Genomic DNA, 16,925 nt, shown 5'->3' on the forward strand with positions numbered 1-16,925 from the left:
AAATTTCCCTCACCTTTTCCCTGCTCCTCTCCAGAGTCACCGGGTCTGTCCTGGGCTGGAGAGAATCTACCTCTTGTTGAGAGAGTGGTTCACTCCATCTTGTCGGTCCTGGACGCTGGTGGCAGTGACAGGAAGGAAGGACTGGGAGAGGGGTGAGAGCTATCACGATCTTGCTCCCCCTCTTCGCTCTCCAGATGGCTGTGCCATCCCCTCAGACGACGGCCCGGTTATTTCCTGGGGAATTCCCCGTGGGAGGACGGGCCCGGGGCTCCACTGAGACAGCTGGAATCTTGGAAGGCCGGGATCATGGGATCCTTGTTGTCCCGGCCCCCACAACCTAAATGACTGTCCAGTCCCAAGTGGTTCCCAATCTGGGATTCCTTCCTATGACAACATCAACAGACTAAACATCATTCCCTTTCTTTTATTCATTCATTCATTCATTCAATCGTATTTATTGAGCGCTTACTGTGTACAGAGCACTGTATTAAGAGCTTGGGAAGTACAAGTTGGCAACATACTATTATGTGATTAATAATAGTGCTCGGATTTAGTCCTGAGGTTTGGAGCTTCATCCGATGCCAGGGCCTAGGACCATCTGAAACCTGCAGCTTAGACATTGCCCTCTATTCTGTAAACTCATCATGGGCAGGGAACGTATCTACCAACGCTGTTATATTGTTATATGGTACTCTCCCAAGCGCTTAGTACCAAGGTCTGATCATAGTAAGGGCTCAATAAATATGATCGATCGATTGATATGTATTATTTCCCCCTATTGAATTCCCTTCTGCATTTTCCACTCCTCCCAAACTGAACATGCACTGTACCCCGTTACCAGCTCCACCCTCCCCCAACTCAGACCCCTACCTCACCGTTGCTCCCCGGGGTTTCGGGGGCAACTCTCGGGTTCTTACCCTCTCCGGGTCTTCGGACGTCTCCGGACGCAGGCCGCGCGTTCACACCAGGAAGAGTCAGCCAGAGGTCCAAAGCTTGGTTGCCGTTTATTTGCTATCAGCGATTACGTGGTTAATAAAGAGAGAGAGAACGAGAGAGAGAGAGAGAGGGAGGGAGAGAGAGCACCCGTGTACCCCCCCTTGTCTTGTTCGTCTCTTATACTCCCCGTTGCCCGGGGACAGGGTTTTCTCAGGCCATGTAGCACACTCACTCGCCACCCTCCAGCCACTAGCCTAGCAACAGCTCTATCCATCACGAAGCGTTTGCTCTGGCTCGCCCCCAGCCACCCGTTGCCAACCATCGCTGGCTGCGGATATGGCCTTGAGGTTGCCTCCGAGCCTTGCAGGTGCAAGCTTGTTTTTCTTGCCCTGGTCCCTTTATCTCCTGTTGTTGAGTCTGTTTGGCTTTGAGCCCTTGGGTACAGTTTGTGTGCACATACTCCCTGTCTCAGCGCCTTCCCACGCTCCCCACGCCTCACCACCTTTCCCACGCTTGGAATTCCCTCTCCTTTCATATCCACCCGACCACAGGGCTTCCCATCTTCACAGCTCCTTCCTGAAACTCTATTAAATCCACGGGACCATCCCTGATCATTTTTTTTCATAATGGTACGTGGTAAGTGTTTACTATTTTCCAGGGACCATCCTAAGCACTGAGGTACATACAAATTAGTCAGGTTGGACCTGACCTGTCCTGCATAGGACTTCCAGTCTTAATTCCCAATTTACAGATGAGAAAGCTGAGGCAAGAAGTGAAATGACTTGCACAAGATCACACGGCAGACAAGTGGTGGAGCTGGAATTAGAGAATGGACTACAAGGTCCACGCTCTATCAACTTGGCTATGATGCTTCCCTGGGCTTCCCTGTTTCAGGGTGCTAATTGTTTCGGTCTGAGCCTGTGTAAAAAGGCCCACTCCCCATCCATAATAATAACAATAATAATGATTGTGGTATTTGATAAGTGCTTATTATGTGTCAGGCACGGTACTAAGTGCTGGAGTGGATACAAGCAAATTGGGTCAGACAAGTCCCTGTCCCACGTGGGTTCACAGTCTCAACTCCCATTTCACAGATGAGGGAACTGAGGCCCAGATAAGTGACGAGACATGCCCGAGATCACATAGCATAAAAGTAGCAGAGCCGAGATTAGGAAACAGGTCATTCTGACTCCCAGGTCCATGGTCTATAGACTAGGCAATGCTGCTTCTCTGAGTTACATTTTATTCATGACCTCAAACAATCAATCGGTCATTTAATGAGTTGCATTTTCTGACATCTTCTGATTGCAAATCTAGAGAAAATGAGAAATGACTCTACATCCATCCTGAAACCCTCCCCCGGGCTGATTTGGTGGCTAACCAGGATTAGTAGAATAAGAAGCAGCATAGTTTAGTGGCAAGAGCCCGGGCCTGTGAGCCAGAGGACGTGGATTCTAATCCTAGCTCTGCCACCTCTCTGCTGCGTGACCTAGGGCAAGCCATATATCTTCTCTGGACCTCAGTTACCTCATCTGAAAAATGGGGATTAAGAATAATAATAATCATCATAATAATAGTGGTATTTGTTAAGTGTTTCCTATGTGCCAAGCCCTGTTCTCGGCACTGGGGTAGATACAATGTAATCAGGTTGTCCCACGTGGGGCTCACAGTCTTAATCCCCATTTTTCAGATGAGGTAACAGGCACACAGAAATTAAGTGGCTTGCCCAAGGTCACACAGCAGCCAGTTGGAGGAGGCAGGATTAGACCCCACGTCCTTTGACTCCCAAGCCCGCGCTCTTTCCACTAAGTAACGCATATCCCATCAAATTCCCCAAGGAGCAGGGGTACAAAGATCGGGCTAGTATTCTTGGTTTGTCTAGAGTCATTTTTTCGTTTAGATAGTATTTGAATGGATTCCTTTTGTTCAACTCCCTTTCGTGCCCAAGCCTCATTCTCCTTCTCCTCCCATGTGTCCTGGGCTTTTACCTCGATCTGGAAGCTCTGCTCGCCCCTCACTGAAACCTCTCGACCAGCTAGTCAGTGGCTTGGTGACACAGTGGGTCAGCAACAGAAGTCGTCGGGGCCCAAATCACCCAACAAGTCAAATAATCTCCATTAAAATGCCTTGAAGGCCTCAAGTGGTGTAATGAACAGGAGACATATCTGCATGAAGCAAGCCTCTCCTTTCTCCCCTCAGATATTTTCTTTTCAGGCCCCAAAGACTTTGTGGAGAGAAATCGAAGCAGATTTTTTTTTTGGCATGAAACAAGCTTCTTCCTTTCACCACCAATATACTCTGTTCATTCTCATTTTAGAGGCCTTGAGGGCCTGAAGTGAACTATTAGACAGGCGGTCTCTCTGCAGGAAACCAATTTCTCCTTTTCAAATTCGTACATTTTCCCTTCAGGTCCTGAAGACCTTAAGTGGAAAATTATGAGGTGAGTTTTTGTATCAATAAATTTCTCCTTTTTGGATTCCATATATTACCTTCTCTGGCCCTTAGGCAGAGAAACAAAAGCTGGAGATTGTTTGCATGAAGAAAACTTGTCCTTTCTCAACACACATATTGTCTTTCCAGGTCTTGAAGACATTCATTATGAGAAATCAAAGTAGGAGATGGTTTGCATGAAGCAGATGTCTCCATGTTCAACTCAAACATTCTTTATTTCAGGCCTTGAGAACCGTTAGAGATATAAGAGCTGGTGATTGTATGCATGAAGCATAGTTCTCCAATTTCACAGGAAATATTTCCTTTTCTGGCCTTGAAGAACTTAGGTAGTGAAATAAGGGCTGGAGATTGTTTACATGAGTCAAATTTTCTCCTTTCCCACTTCAAATATTCTCTGTTGCGGCCTTGAAGACTAAGCTTAGACAGAGAAGTAAAAGCTGGAGATGATTTCTACATGAAGCAAATTTCTCCTTTTACATCTCGATTCTTCTCTTTTCTGGCCTTGAAGACCTTAGGATAGAGAAATAAAAGCTGGAGGTGGTTTGCTTGAAACCCATTTTCTGTTTTCCCTCCAGTAATCGCTTTTGAGGTCTTGAAGACTTTAGAGAAGGAAAATACTGGCGATTCTGATTTTTACACCTCCACATAATCTCTGTTCATTCTTAAATAAAAGGCCTTGAAGGCCTGAGGTGTAAGAATGCACAAGGAGTATATCTGCGCTTGAAGGTCTGCCTTGAAGACCTTGTATAGATAAATCAAAACCCCCGGCCCACGTCATCCCCCGGGCCTGGAATGCCATCCCTCTGCCCATCTGCCAAGCTAGCTCTCTTCCTCCCTTCAAGGCCCTGCTGAGAGCTCAACTCCTCCAGGAGGCCTTCCCAGACTGAGCCCCTTCCTTCCTCTCCCTCTCGTCCCCCTCTCCATCCCCCCATCTTACCTCCCTCCCTTCCCCACAGCACCTGTATATATGTATATATGTTTGTACATATTTTTTTACTCTATTATTTATTTATTTATTTAATTTATTTCTACATATCTATTCTATTTTATTTTGTTAGTATGTTTGGTTTTGTTCTCTGTCTCCCCCTTTTAGACTGTGAGCCCACTGTTGGGTAGGGACTGTCTCTATATGTTGCCAATTTGTACTTCCCAAGCGCTTAGTACAGTGCTCTGCACATAGTAAGCGCTCAATAAATACGATTGATGATGATGATGATGATGATGATGAGGATGGTTTGCATGAAGCAAATTCTTCCTTTTTCACCATAGGTATTCTCTTTGATGGCCTTGAAGACTATGTTGCCAGGGAGGCAGGACATTTTTTGCCATGTCCTTTTTTAATGCCGTACACTATCTCTTCAGGCCTTGAAGACCTTAGAGAAATAAAAGCTAGAGTTGGACTGCATGAAGCAAATTTAGCCCTTTTCACCTCAAATACTCTCTTTGGAGGTCTTGAAGACCTAAGACCTTTCAGAAATAACACCTGGAGATTGTTTATTTGAAGTAAACTAAGAATTTGGCACCTGATATATTCTTTTGGAAAGGCCTTGAAGACCTAAGGTGGACAAATGAGCAGGCAGTTTTTTCATGAAGCAAAATTCTCCTTCTTTAAACTCATATTTTTTTTAATTCCTTAAAGATATGATTTAGAAAAATGAATGTAGGAAAATGTTTGGCCTAAAGCAAATTTCCCCCTTTTCACTTGAAATCTTCTCCTCTCAGGCCCTGAAGGCCTTAGAGACATACGAACTGGAGACAGTCAGCATGAAACTTTCTCATTTAGGTTTGCACGAGGCAAATTTCTGCTTCTGTAACTCAAATATCCTCTATTCATTCTCAAATACAAGACTTTAAAGAGGGGTAGTGCACAGGAAGTGTATCTGCCCTTGATGGTCTGCCTTGTATAGAGAAATAACAGCCGGAAATTGCTTGCATGAAGAAAATTCATCCTTTTTCACCACACAAATTCTCCTGGATGCCCCTGAAGCCCTTAGGTTGACAAATAAGCAGGATATTTTTTTCATGAAGCAAAATTCTCCTTTTATAATGTCATATACTATCTCTTCAGGCCCTGAAGATCTTAGAGAAATAAAAGCAAGAGTTTGTTTGCATGAAGCAAATTTCTCCTTTCCCACCTCAAATATTATCTTTGGAGGCCTTGAAGTCTTTATTAATCAAAACTAGAGTTGGATTGCATGAACCAAATTTCTCCATTTTCACCTCTAGAATTCTCCTTTCCGGCCTTGAAGATCTTAGATTGAGAAACAAAAGCTGGAGGTTGTTTGCATGAAGCAAAGTTTCTCCTTTCCCTCCTCAAATATTCCCGTTTAAGACCTTGAATACCTTAGAGAGAGAAGTAAAAGCTGGAGATGGTTTACATGAAGGAACTTTCTCCTTTTGCACCTCAAATACTCTGAATTACAATGCCCTGAAGGCCTGAGATGGAGAGGTGCACAAGAAGTGTATCTACCCTTGAAGCTCTGCCTTGAAGACTTTATATAGGGAAATAACAGCTGGAGATTGTTTGCATGAAGCAAATTCATCCTTTTTCACCAGATATATTATCTCTTCAGGCCTTGAAGAGCTTAGAGAAATAAAAGCTAGAGTTCGTTTGCAACTTTCTCCTTTCCCACCTTAAATATTCTCTTTGGAGGTCTTGAAGTCTTTTAGAGAAATCAAATGGCTTGCATGAACCAAATCTCTCCTTTTTCACCTCAAATGTTCTCTTTGGAGACCTTGAAGACCAAAACCTCACAAAAATAACACCTGGAGTTTGTTTGCCTGAACTAATCATTTTTCACCTCATATATTCTCTTGCAAAGGCCTTGAAGACCTAAGGTGGACAATGAGCAGGACTGGTTTTTCTTGATTCTCCTTCTTGATTCTCCTTCTTGAACCCCACATGATTCTCCTTCTTGAACCCCACATATGTTTTCTTCATGCCTTGAAGATCTGATTTAGGAAAATGAGTGCAGGAAATTGTTTGCAAAAAGCAAATTTCTCCTTTTTGCTTGAAATAGTCACTTTTGAGGCCTTGAAGACCTCAGGTAGAGAAATAAGACCTGGAGATTGTTTGCATGAAGTAAATTTAACCTTTTTTTTTACCACATAATTCTCTTTGATGGCCTTGAAGCCCTTAGGTTGAAAAATGAGCAGGATATTTTTTGCATGAAGCAAAATTCTATTTTTTTAATGCCATATACTATCTCTTCAGGCCTTGAAGACTGTAGGGAAATGAAAGCTAGACTTTGCATGAGAAAGGTTTCTCCTTTCCCACCTCAAATATTCTCTTTTGAGGCCTTGAAGACCTAAGACCTTACAGCAATAACAGCTGGAGATTGTTTGCAGGATGAAATCTGATCATTATTCACCTCATATATTCTATTTCAAAGACCTTAAAGACCTTAGGAGGACGAATTAGCGGGACAGTATTATCATGAAACAAAATTTTCCTTATTTACCCCCGTGTATTTTTTTTCAGGCCTTGAAGATCAGATTTAGAAAAATCAGCGCAGGAAATGGTTTGCATAAAGCAAATTTCTCCTTTTGCACTAGATATATTCTCTTTGGGGGGCTTGAAGACGTTACAGAAATACAAATTGGGAGATGGCGTGAAACCTTCTCATTTTTTACCTCAAATATCCTCTTTCAGGGCCTTGAAGACCCTTGGTAGAGAAATCAAAGCTGCATACTCTTTGCGTGTAGCAAACGTCTCCTTTTCCATCTCAAATATTCTCTTTTTCATTCAATTATATTTATTGAGCGCTTACTGTGTGCAGAGCACTGTACCAAGTTCTTGGGAAGTACAAGTTGGCAACATATAGAGACGGTCCCTACCCAACAACGGGCTTCAGGCCTTGAAGACCCTCGATAGAGAAATCAAGGCTGGAGGTAGTTTGCAAGAAGGAAATGTTCTCCTTTTTCATCTAAAACATTTGTTTTTGTTGCCACGAAGACTTTAGACAGAGAAGTAAAAGCTGGAGTCAGTTTGCATTAAGCAAATTTCTCCTCATGCACGTCAAATACTCTCTGTTTTGGCCTAGGAGGCCTTGGGTAAAGAAATCAAAGCTGGAGGTCTTTGCAGGAAGCAGGTTTCTCCCTTTTCACCTCAAACATTTTCTTTTTTAAGGCTTTGAATACTTTAAGAGGAAAAATAAAAGCTGGGGATGATTTGCATGAAGCAAAATTCTCCTTCTTCACCTCAAATATTTTCTTTTCGGGTCTTGCAGACTTTTGGTAGAAGCGTAAGAGCTGGAGATGGTTTGCATGAAACAGATTTCTCCTTATGCTCCTCATATATTCTCTATGCTACCCTTGAAGACCTTCGGTAGAGAAATCTAAGCTGCAGGTCTTTGCATGAAGCACATTTCTCCTTCTTCATCTCAAATATCCTCTTTTCAGGTCTTGAAGACTTAGTAAGGCAAATGAAAGCAGGAGATGGTTTTGCATGAAGCAAATGTCTCCGGTTTCACCTCAACTATTCTTTTGTGAGGCCTCGAAGACCTCAGATGGAGAACTAAAGGCTGGAGATAGTTTGCATGAGGCAAATTTCTCCTTTCTAACCTCAAATAGTCTCTATTTGTTCTCAGTGAAAAAGCCTAGAAGGCCTGAAGTTGAGTAATGAACAGGAGACGTACCTGTCACATGAAGCACATTTCTCACTTTTCACCTAAATCATTCTCTTGTAAGGCCTTGAAAGCTTTAAAGGAATTTAAGCTCGAGATTGTTCGTATGAAGCAAATGGATTATTTTTCACCTCTCACATGCCCTTCGTAAGCCTGGAATACCTAAGGTGGACAAATAAGCAGGACAGTTTTTGCGTGAAGTAAAATTATCCTTTTTTGTAAATGCCATATCGCAGATTTTAGGCCTTCAAGAACGTAGTGAGAAAAATGAAAGGAGGAAATCATTTCTGTAAAGCATATTTCTCCTTTTTCCCTGGAAAGATTCTAATTTGAGGCCTTGAAGACCTTAAAAAGCTTAAAAAAGCTTACGATTATGTGCATGAGACAAAGCTTCTCCTTTTTCACCTCAAATGCCCTCTTTTGGAGGCCTCGAAATCCTCAGGCAGAGAAGAAAACCCGAGATCATTTACATGCAGAAAGTATCTCCTTTTTCTCCTCAAATATTCTCTTATTCTCAATTAAAATACCTTGAAGGCCCGAGATGGAGAAAGGACCAGAGAATGCATGTGCAGGGAAATAGATTTCTTCTTTGGCACCTCATGTACTCTCTTTTGAGGCCTTGAAGACCTTGGGTGGAAAAATAAGGAGGAGAGTTTTTGCTTGAAGCAAAATTCTCCTTTTTTAACCCCAAATATTGTCTTTTCAGGCCTTGAAAACGTTAGGTAGAGAAACTGCAACAGGAGATTTTCCTCTTAGAGCAAATTTCTTCTTTTTCATCTCAAATGGTTTCTTTTGTTGACCTGAAGACCACCTTAGCTAGGGAAAACAAAGTGGAGATTCTTTGCTTGAAGCAAATTTCTCCTTCGGCACCACCAATAGGATTGTGAACCAATAAGACTGTGAACCCCAGTTGGGACACCCCGATTATGCTGCATCTACTCGAGCGCTTAGAACAATGTTTGACACATAGTGAGTGCTTAACAAATGTGATTAGCATTATTGTTATTGCTATTATCATTTTGGGAAGGGCTGAGGGGTTCTGAGAACAGGGTGATGAGAAGCAATCACTGATACTGGCTGGGTGAACACGACGGGAAAATCCCTGGTTTCAGAAGGAACAGGTTGTAGCCTAGGGCTCGTCCTCTTCTATCACAGAGCTGAGACACTGTACCAAACGAGAGATGAGGAGGTCATTGCATTCTCTGTTCTAAATATCCCTGTCCCCTTTCAAAATATCACAGTGATGGAAAATGGAGAAATAATCTGTCAGCCCACATTTCCTCCTCACCGCTTCCAGTCCATCAGAACACAGCTTTCCCCAACTTCAAAGACCCTCTGTCTTCCCACCACTTCACACGATTCACTTTTCTTCTCCCTAAGTCATCTTCTCCCAAGTACCAATCAACAACTTAGACCACTTCTCCATTTTTGCACTCACACCCACCATTATATTTTTGTACATAGTGGCTCTTATTAAATGTACTCTTTAAGCACATAGTCATCTGTTTACCATTTTTCTATTTTTTCTCTGTCCTCTCATGAATTAATTCTGTGTCTATCTCCCCTATTAGATTTTAAGCTCTTGGAAATCAGGGATGGTGTTTAATTTATTTTGATCTCTATGAAGGGTCCACTACAGTACTTTACACCCGTGATGCATTCAACAAATATCATTGATTGCTGGATGGATGGATGGATAGATGGATGCATGGATGGATGGGTTGTTGGATGGGTGGATGGAAGGGTGGATGAATAGATGAATGGATAGATGGATGGATGGGTGGAATGTCTGCTGTATGACCTTAGGCAAGGCACTTCACTACTCTGTGCCTCAGTTATCTCATCTGTAAAATGGGAACTCTGACTGTGAGTACCATGTGGGATAGAGACTGTGTAAAAGCTTATTAGCTTGTATCTGACTCAGCACCTAGTACTCTGCCTGGCATATAATAAGCTCTTAACAAATACCACTATTATTATTATTATCATTATTACAGATGGATATTAGGGTGTGTGAATTGAAGGATGGATGGATGGATCGATGGATGGATCGATGGATGGATCGATGGATGGATGGATGGATGGATGGATGGATGCATGCACGGATGGATGGATGGATGGACAGATGGGTGAACAGACAGACAGATGGACGGATGGATGGTCGGCTGGTTGGATGGATGGATGAACGAATGGATTCGGAGCATGGATTTGATCAGTCAAATTCATTCATTCATTCATTCATATTTATTGAGCGTTTACTATGTGCAGAGTGCTGTACTAAGCTCTTTGAAAGTACAATTCCAATAGAGATAATCCCTGCCGCAACAGGCTCACAGTCTCGAAAGGGGAGACTGTAAGCCCGTTGTTGGGTAGGGACCATCTCTATATGTTGCCGACGTTTACTTCCCAAGTGCTTAGTACAGTTCTCTGCACACAGTAAGCGCTCAATAAATACGATTGTATGAATGGGTGAATGAATGACATGCATCAAAACAAGTCAACAGTCATTCAAATGTGGGGAACAGTTTCCATGACTGCTTCCCTTTTCACCCTCCGATTTTGTGATTTTCATAACCAGCAACAGTGATCTTAAAATTCATAGAATTACTATTATTATCAGTAGTAGTATCAACGTTATCATTATTGAATTTATTAATAATTTATTTGCAAAAGACTGGGAAGTGCTGGAGTAGAAACAAACTGATCAGATGGGACACGTTTCTTGACCCCCAAGGACTCAGATTGTAAGTGAAAGAGAGAGCATATATTGAATCCCGAGTTTACAGAGAGACCCAAAGAGGTTATGTGGCTGGACCAAGGTCATTCAGCAGGCCGGTGGCAGAATCGGGAAGACATTTCAAGTCTTATGACTTCCAGCCACATGCTCATTCCATTAAGACATGGTGCCGCCCAAACAATCACTTGTCATTCATTCATTCAGTCAGTCAGTCATATTTATTGAGTGTTCACTGTGTGCACAGCACTGTACTAAGGGCTTGAAGAGCACAATTCAGAATAAAGAGAGACAATCCCTGCCCACACCGGGCTTACAGTCACACACGGCTTATCAACATCTGTCCCAGACATTGACAAATCCTCAGACCCTGGCCTTTCTCTTTGGACAGCCCCTTATATGGATACTCCCACGGCCGGAACCTTGGTGAGGAATGGGATAGTCAGCAAAAGGAAACAGACATTTTGTCCCTTAGAGGACGGAGGAGGAATCTCCCCTTTAGGACTCTCCCCAGGGCGGCCTTCATGTCCCTGTTCTTTAGGCTATAGATGAGGGGATTCAGGGCGGGGGGCACCACGGTGTAAAACGCGGACACCAGCAGGTCCAGGGTGGAGGCGGAGTCTGACACGGGCTTGAGATAGGCAACCGCTCCAGTCGAGAGGAAGACAGTGACGACGGCAAGGTGAGGCAGGCAGGTGGAGAAGGCTTTGGTCCGGCTCTCGGAGGCCGGCATCCTCAGAACGGCATGGAAGATGCGGACGTAGGAGATGATGATGAAGACGAAGCAGACGACACCTAAAACTACCGCTCCGGTGATGCTCACATCGATGGCGACGTGGTCCTCTGAGCAGGAGATCTTCAGCAGGGAAGGGACATCACAGAAGAACTGCTGGACGATATTGGACCCACAGAAGCTCAGAGAGAAAGACGAAGCTGTAAACGAAACCCCATACAGCACCCCGCTGAGCCAGGAGGCAGCCACCATCTTTCCACAGGCCGTGTTGGTTATGATTAGCTCATAGCGCAGTGGGCGGCAGATGGCAGCGTAGCGATCGTAGGACATTGCCGTGAGGAAGACCATCTCTGAAGCAGCAAACAGGCACACCAAAAAGACCTGGGCGGCACAGCCCAGGAGGGAGATGGATCTACGATCGGTCAGAGAGATGGCTACAAACTTGGGGACAGTGACGGAGATGTAGCAGAGGTCGAGGACGGACAGATTCCTGAGGAAGAAGTACATGGCAGTGTGGAGGCGCCGGTCGAGGGCAGTGAGGGCGAAGATGAGTAGATTTCCCATCAGGGCCTCCAAGTAGACCAGGAGGAATAGCGTGGTGTAGACGAGCTGTTGCTCCCGGACCTCGGAGAATCCCAGCAGGAGGAATTTCCTCACCGTGGAGATATTGGGCATTTTGGGGAGGCAGCACTGACTTTCTGCAATGGATCATGGAAGAGCCAATGTTATAGTAATTTGATGGCATGAGTGAAGGAATTGACGGGACACCTCCTGGTGATTCTCTGTGGAGAGGATACAGTTACTGAATTTAAAATGATGTTTGAGCTCACCGTGGAAATATTCAACATTTCTGGGGAATTATGTAGACTCCCTGCACAGGAAGAGAGAAGACTTCAATTTAGAGACACTGATGTTGGAGGTGAAGGAATAAGATTAAGCCAATCAACTCTATTTACTGAGTACCTACAGAGTCACGGTATTAGTACATATGATCACTGCCCCAAAGAACTTCCATTCTATTGGAAGCACCAGGCTTTGAACTGTGTAGAAAAAGGCTGCTATTGTGAAGAAACCAGGCCTCGGAGTCAGAGGACCTGGGTTCTAATCCCAACTTTACCACTTGTCGGCTGCATTGCCATGGGAAAATGACTTAATTTCTCTACACCTCAGTTTTCTCAATAGTAAAATGAGGATTCGATATCTGTTTTCTCGCCTATTTAGTCTGTGAATCCCTTGTGGGACACCGACTGTGTTCTACTAGATTTTCCTGAATCTCCCCCAGAAATTAATACTTTGCTTTGAACGTAGTAAGCATTTAATAAATATCAAGACTATTATTTGTGATTAGCGAGACTGAAACTAAAATGAACAGTGGATAGGAGAGGTCAGAGAACCTAAAAATATGTACATGACATGTTAAACGAGAAGTGCCTTTATACATAAATTCATGCATTTAGTGGCGAATGAGCTTGGTAGACAGAAGGACCAGGATTTTAATCCTGTCTCCTCTTCTTGTCTGCTGTATGACCTGGGGCCAGTGACTTACATTCTCTGTGCCTCAGTTACCTCGTCTTTAAATTAGGGATTACAACAGTGAGCACCCTATGGGGCATGGACTATATCCAACCTCATTAGCCTGTATCCACCCCAGGGCTTGTACACTACCTGGTATATGATAAGCCCTTAGTGATACCATAAAGCAAACAACAAAAATGAAACCCACATATACACCAAACTGATTCCATTTGCTCACATATTTGCATTCACACTTGTAGTCACAAAAACACAAGCATACCACCTGTCTTCATGTTTTGATTTGTTGTCTGCCTCCTCCTTCTGGACTTTGAGCCCTTTGTTGGGTAGGAACCGTCTCTATATTTTGCTAACTTGTACTTCCCAAGTGCGTAGTACAGTGCTGTACACACAGTAAGCGCTCAATAAATGCGATTGAATGAATGAAAGAATTCATCTAGACTTTTCCTAAAGCATCTCTCAGCTTTCAATGCTCCTCTCCTCAACCTCCTCTCATGACAAGTTGTGTCTTTTCACAAGCTACAGAAACTCACAATCGTCTTGAAGACTCTCCACCTTATGACTGCACTTCACGCCTTTTCCATTGTTCAACTCGTCTTCTCAGCTCCCAAAGCAACTTTCTAGTTGTTACTCATGATCGACTCTCCCTCTCCATCCTAGCCTGTAACTCTATCCCTTATCCACTCAGAATCAGAGAAAGCACAGTTCTTTCCGAATTCTGAGCACTGCTAATAACCCCCCCGTCCAACCAGCTTCCCCGATTCATTTTCCAGCTCTCTAAACCTACTTCACCTAACTCCAGAGCGAATCAACTCATTTCCATTCTCATTTAGTGGAAGAATCATGGGCCCAGAAGTTCTCTTCTTGACTGTGAACTCCTTGAGGGCAGCATACACATCTACCAGCTCTGTTCTATTGTACTGTCCCAGGAATAGCTTAGAGGGAGTCAGAAGACTTGAGTGCTAATCCGTCCTCTGTCCCTTTGGGACCTTGGTCAAGTAGCTTAACTTCTCCGGGCCTTAGTTTCCTCATCTGTAAAATGGCAAGGAATAATTGCATATTATTCTGTGCATATTTATTACTCTGTTTATTTATTTATTTATTTATTTTACTTGTACATTTCTATCCTACTTATTTTATTTTGTTGGTATGTTTGGTTCTGTTCTCTGTCTCCCCCTTTTAGACTGTGAGCCCACTGTTGGGTAGGGACTGTCTCTATGTGATGCCAATTTGTACTTCCCAAGCGCTTAGTACAGTGCTCTGCACATAGTAAGCGCTCAATAAATACGATTGATTGATTGATTGATTGATTAATCTTTCCATATTTTCCTTCTAGAAGGGGCAGGTAATATATCTGTTATGGTGTTCTAAAGTGGATAGAGCAGGGTCTTGGGTATCAAAAGGAGTCAGAATGATCTGGGGACTAATTCCGGTTCTGTCACATGTCTGCTGTGTGTTCATGGGCAAGTCATTTAGTTCTCTGAGCCTCATTTGCCTCATCTGTAAAATGGGGGTTAAGACTGTGAGCCCCCTGTGGAACTACATCCTGCATCCAACCTGCTTAACCTGTATCTACCCCAGCGCTTAGGACAGTATTTCGGACAGAGTGAGAGCTTTACAAGTAGTACTATTATTATTATTAATATTACTCTCCCAAGGGATTAGTGCACACAGTAAGCACTCAATAAATATGATTCAAGATTGACTGATAGTAAATTATATTGTGTCAACCTAGCCCGGTAGACTGGAAAGTTCATGAGGGCAAGGATTACAAACTTTTCCAATGTTTGTCTCCTTCCAACATTTGGGAATAACTCTTACAAGGAGGAATTTCTGATACTGCTAGTGGCGGTCCAATACTGGTCACACTCTCTCAGCCCTACCAGTCATTTACCCTCTGCAAGAGATTCTGGGACCCACTGAAGGCTGAAGTGACTGTCCGTGACACTGTGCTGAAGCACCGTAGCCCAGTGGGTGGTTGGCAGGTGGTGAAGTTTGAGGAGGAAGGAGGAGAAGTGTTTGATAGTTGGTGGTTACTGAACTGGAAAACACCACCCCTCTTACAAGCTCACCTCCCCTGCTAGTGGCCGCGGCCTTTTCCCGAAACCCAATTTAGGCCTAGACTGGCTCCAGCTCTTCAATCCTCATCCTCGTCCCCCCCACCCCTCTATCCACTCACCCCCGGTCACTCTTACCGGGGCAGCGTGGGGATGGGGGTCCCTGACCTCTGAATGGCTGGTCTGGTCCCCTCTTTCCCCTCAGACTCCTTGGTCCAGTCAGCCAGGAAGGAAAAGAGAGGAGCCCTCGATCCCTCTCTGCTCTTCTTCAGACCCTGAAAAGTTCTCCAGACAGGGCCCTGTCCCTGTAGATAAAGCAGGAGCTTCTCCGAGGGGGATCCCTGGAGGATGGCTCGGGGGATACCTGTTGGATGGCTCATGGTCCTGCCGAGGGACCTCTTGGCCTGGACAAGCCACGCACCCTCTGGTCATGTGGTTTCTGCGGCTCCTGGGAGACAAAGACCCAGTCCCTGCAGCATCACCGATGGTGCTGACCCTCGGGGTTCCCATGGAAACAGTGGCAGCCACATCCCAGCGTCCCAGTGATTCCTTTTGTTAACGACAGTCTTTAGCCACTGGGAATGGTATCGCCTTTGTCTAATTTAAGACCTGAGACTCTCAATCTGCCAGTTAATCAGCCAATTGTAACCTTTTCTTATGGTATTTGTGAAGCGCTTACTATATATCAGACAATATACTAAGTGCTGGAGTAGATACAAGCTAATCAGATTGGACAGAGTCCACGGTCCCCCTTGGGGTCACATCTCAAACCCCGTTTTACAGATAAGGAAACTGAGGCAGGGAGAATTTAAGAAATGCTACCTAAGGTCAAAAACCAGACATGTGGTGGAACCGGATCAGAACCCATGTCCATTTGAATACAGGGCCCGCGCCCTACCCACTAGACAGCGCTGCTTCTTCTGATTTGTCCTGATTGCAAATCTTTTTAAGCGCTGTTTATATTGATTATATAAACTGTTCTCTTGAATCAAGCGTTCATCCTCGTTCTCATCTTTCCCTACTCTACTTCCTCCTGTACGTAATTTACTCCGTGTCTATCTCACCCATTAGATCATAATCTCCAGAGACCTTACTACACTTCTTTGCATTCAGGATAAGGACAATAAATACCATTAATAATAATAATAGTAGTAATTATGGTCTTCGTTAAGCTCTTAACTCTGTGCCAATCACTGTTCTAAGTGCTGGAGTAGATACAGGGTAATCAGGTTGGACACAGTCCCTGTACCACATGGGCCTCATTGTCTCAATCCCCATTTTGCAGATGAGGGACCTAAGGCGCAGAGAAGTGAAGTGACCTGCCTCAGGTCACAAGGAAGACAAGTAGCGGAACTGAGTTTAGAACCCGCGACCTCGGACTCCCAAGCCCGTGCTCTGGACAGATGGATGGATGGATGGGTAGATGAATGAATGGTTGGAAGAACGGATGGATGGAAAGAAGGAAAAATGGATTAATGAGAGATGATGGATTTGACAAGACAGATGGAGCTGCAGTCATCCTTTCTTCCCTTCTCCCATACCTCTGCACATTTTCCAACTCTCATACCCACACCCAGAGTCATGCTAGGGAGTATACATAGCATTGCGTTTTCAAAGATACTGCTAATAATAATATCATTACTGTATTTATTAAGAGGTTGTGTGACTAAATTGTTCCACTTGCTGGAGTAGAAACAAAAGAATCAGTACAGACACAATTCCTGTCCCAAATGGGCTCAAAGTGTAAGAGGAAGAGAGAGCCTAGGGACATTAAGTCACTGTCCCAAGTTCACACAGCAGGCCAGTAGCAGAGATTGGCATCAGAACTCAAGTCTCAGTCAATCAATCAATTATAT

The sequence above is a fragment of the Tachyglossus aculeatus genome, unplaced genomic scaffold (genome assembly GCF_015852505.1).
Source record: "Tachyglossus aculeatus isolate mTacAcu1 unplaced genomic scaffold, mTacAcu1.pri scaffold_100_arrow_ctg1, whole genome shotgun sequence".
In the NCBI taxonomy this organism is placed as follows: domain Eukaryota; kingdom Metazoa; phylum Chordata; class Mammalia; order Monotremata; family Tachyglossidae; genus Tachyglossus; species Tachyglossus aculeatus.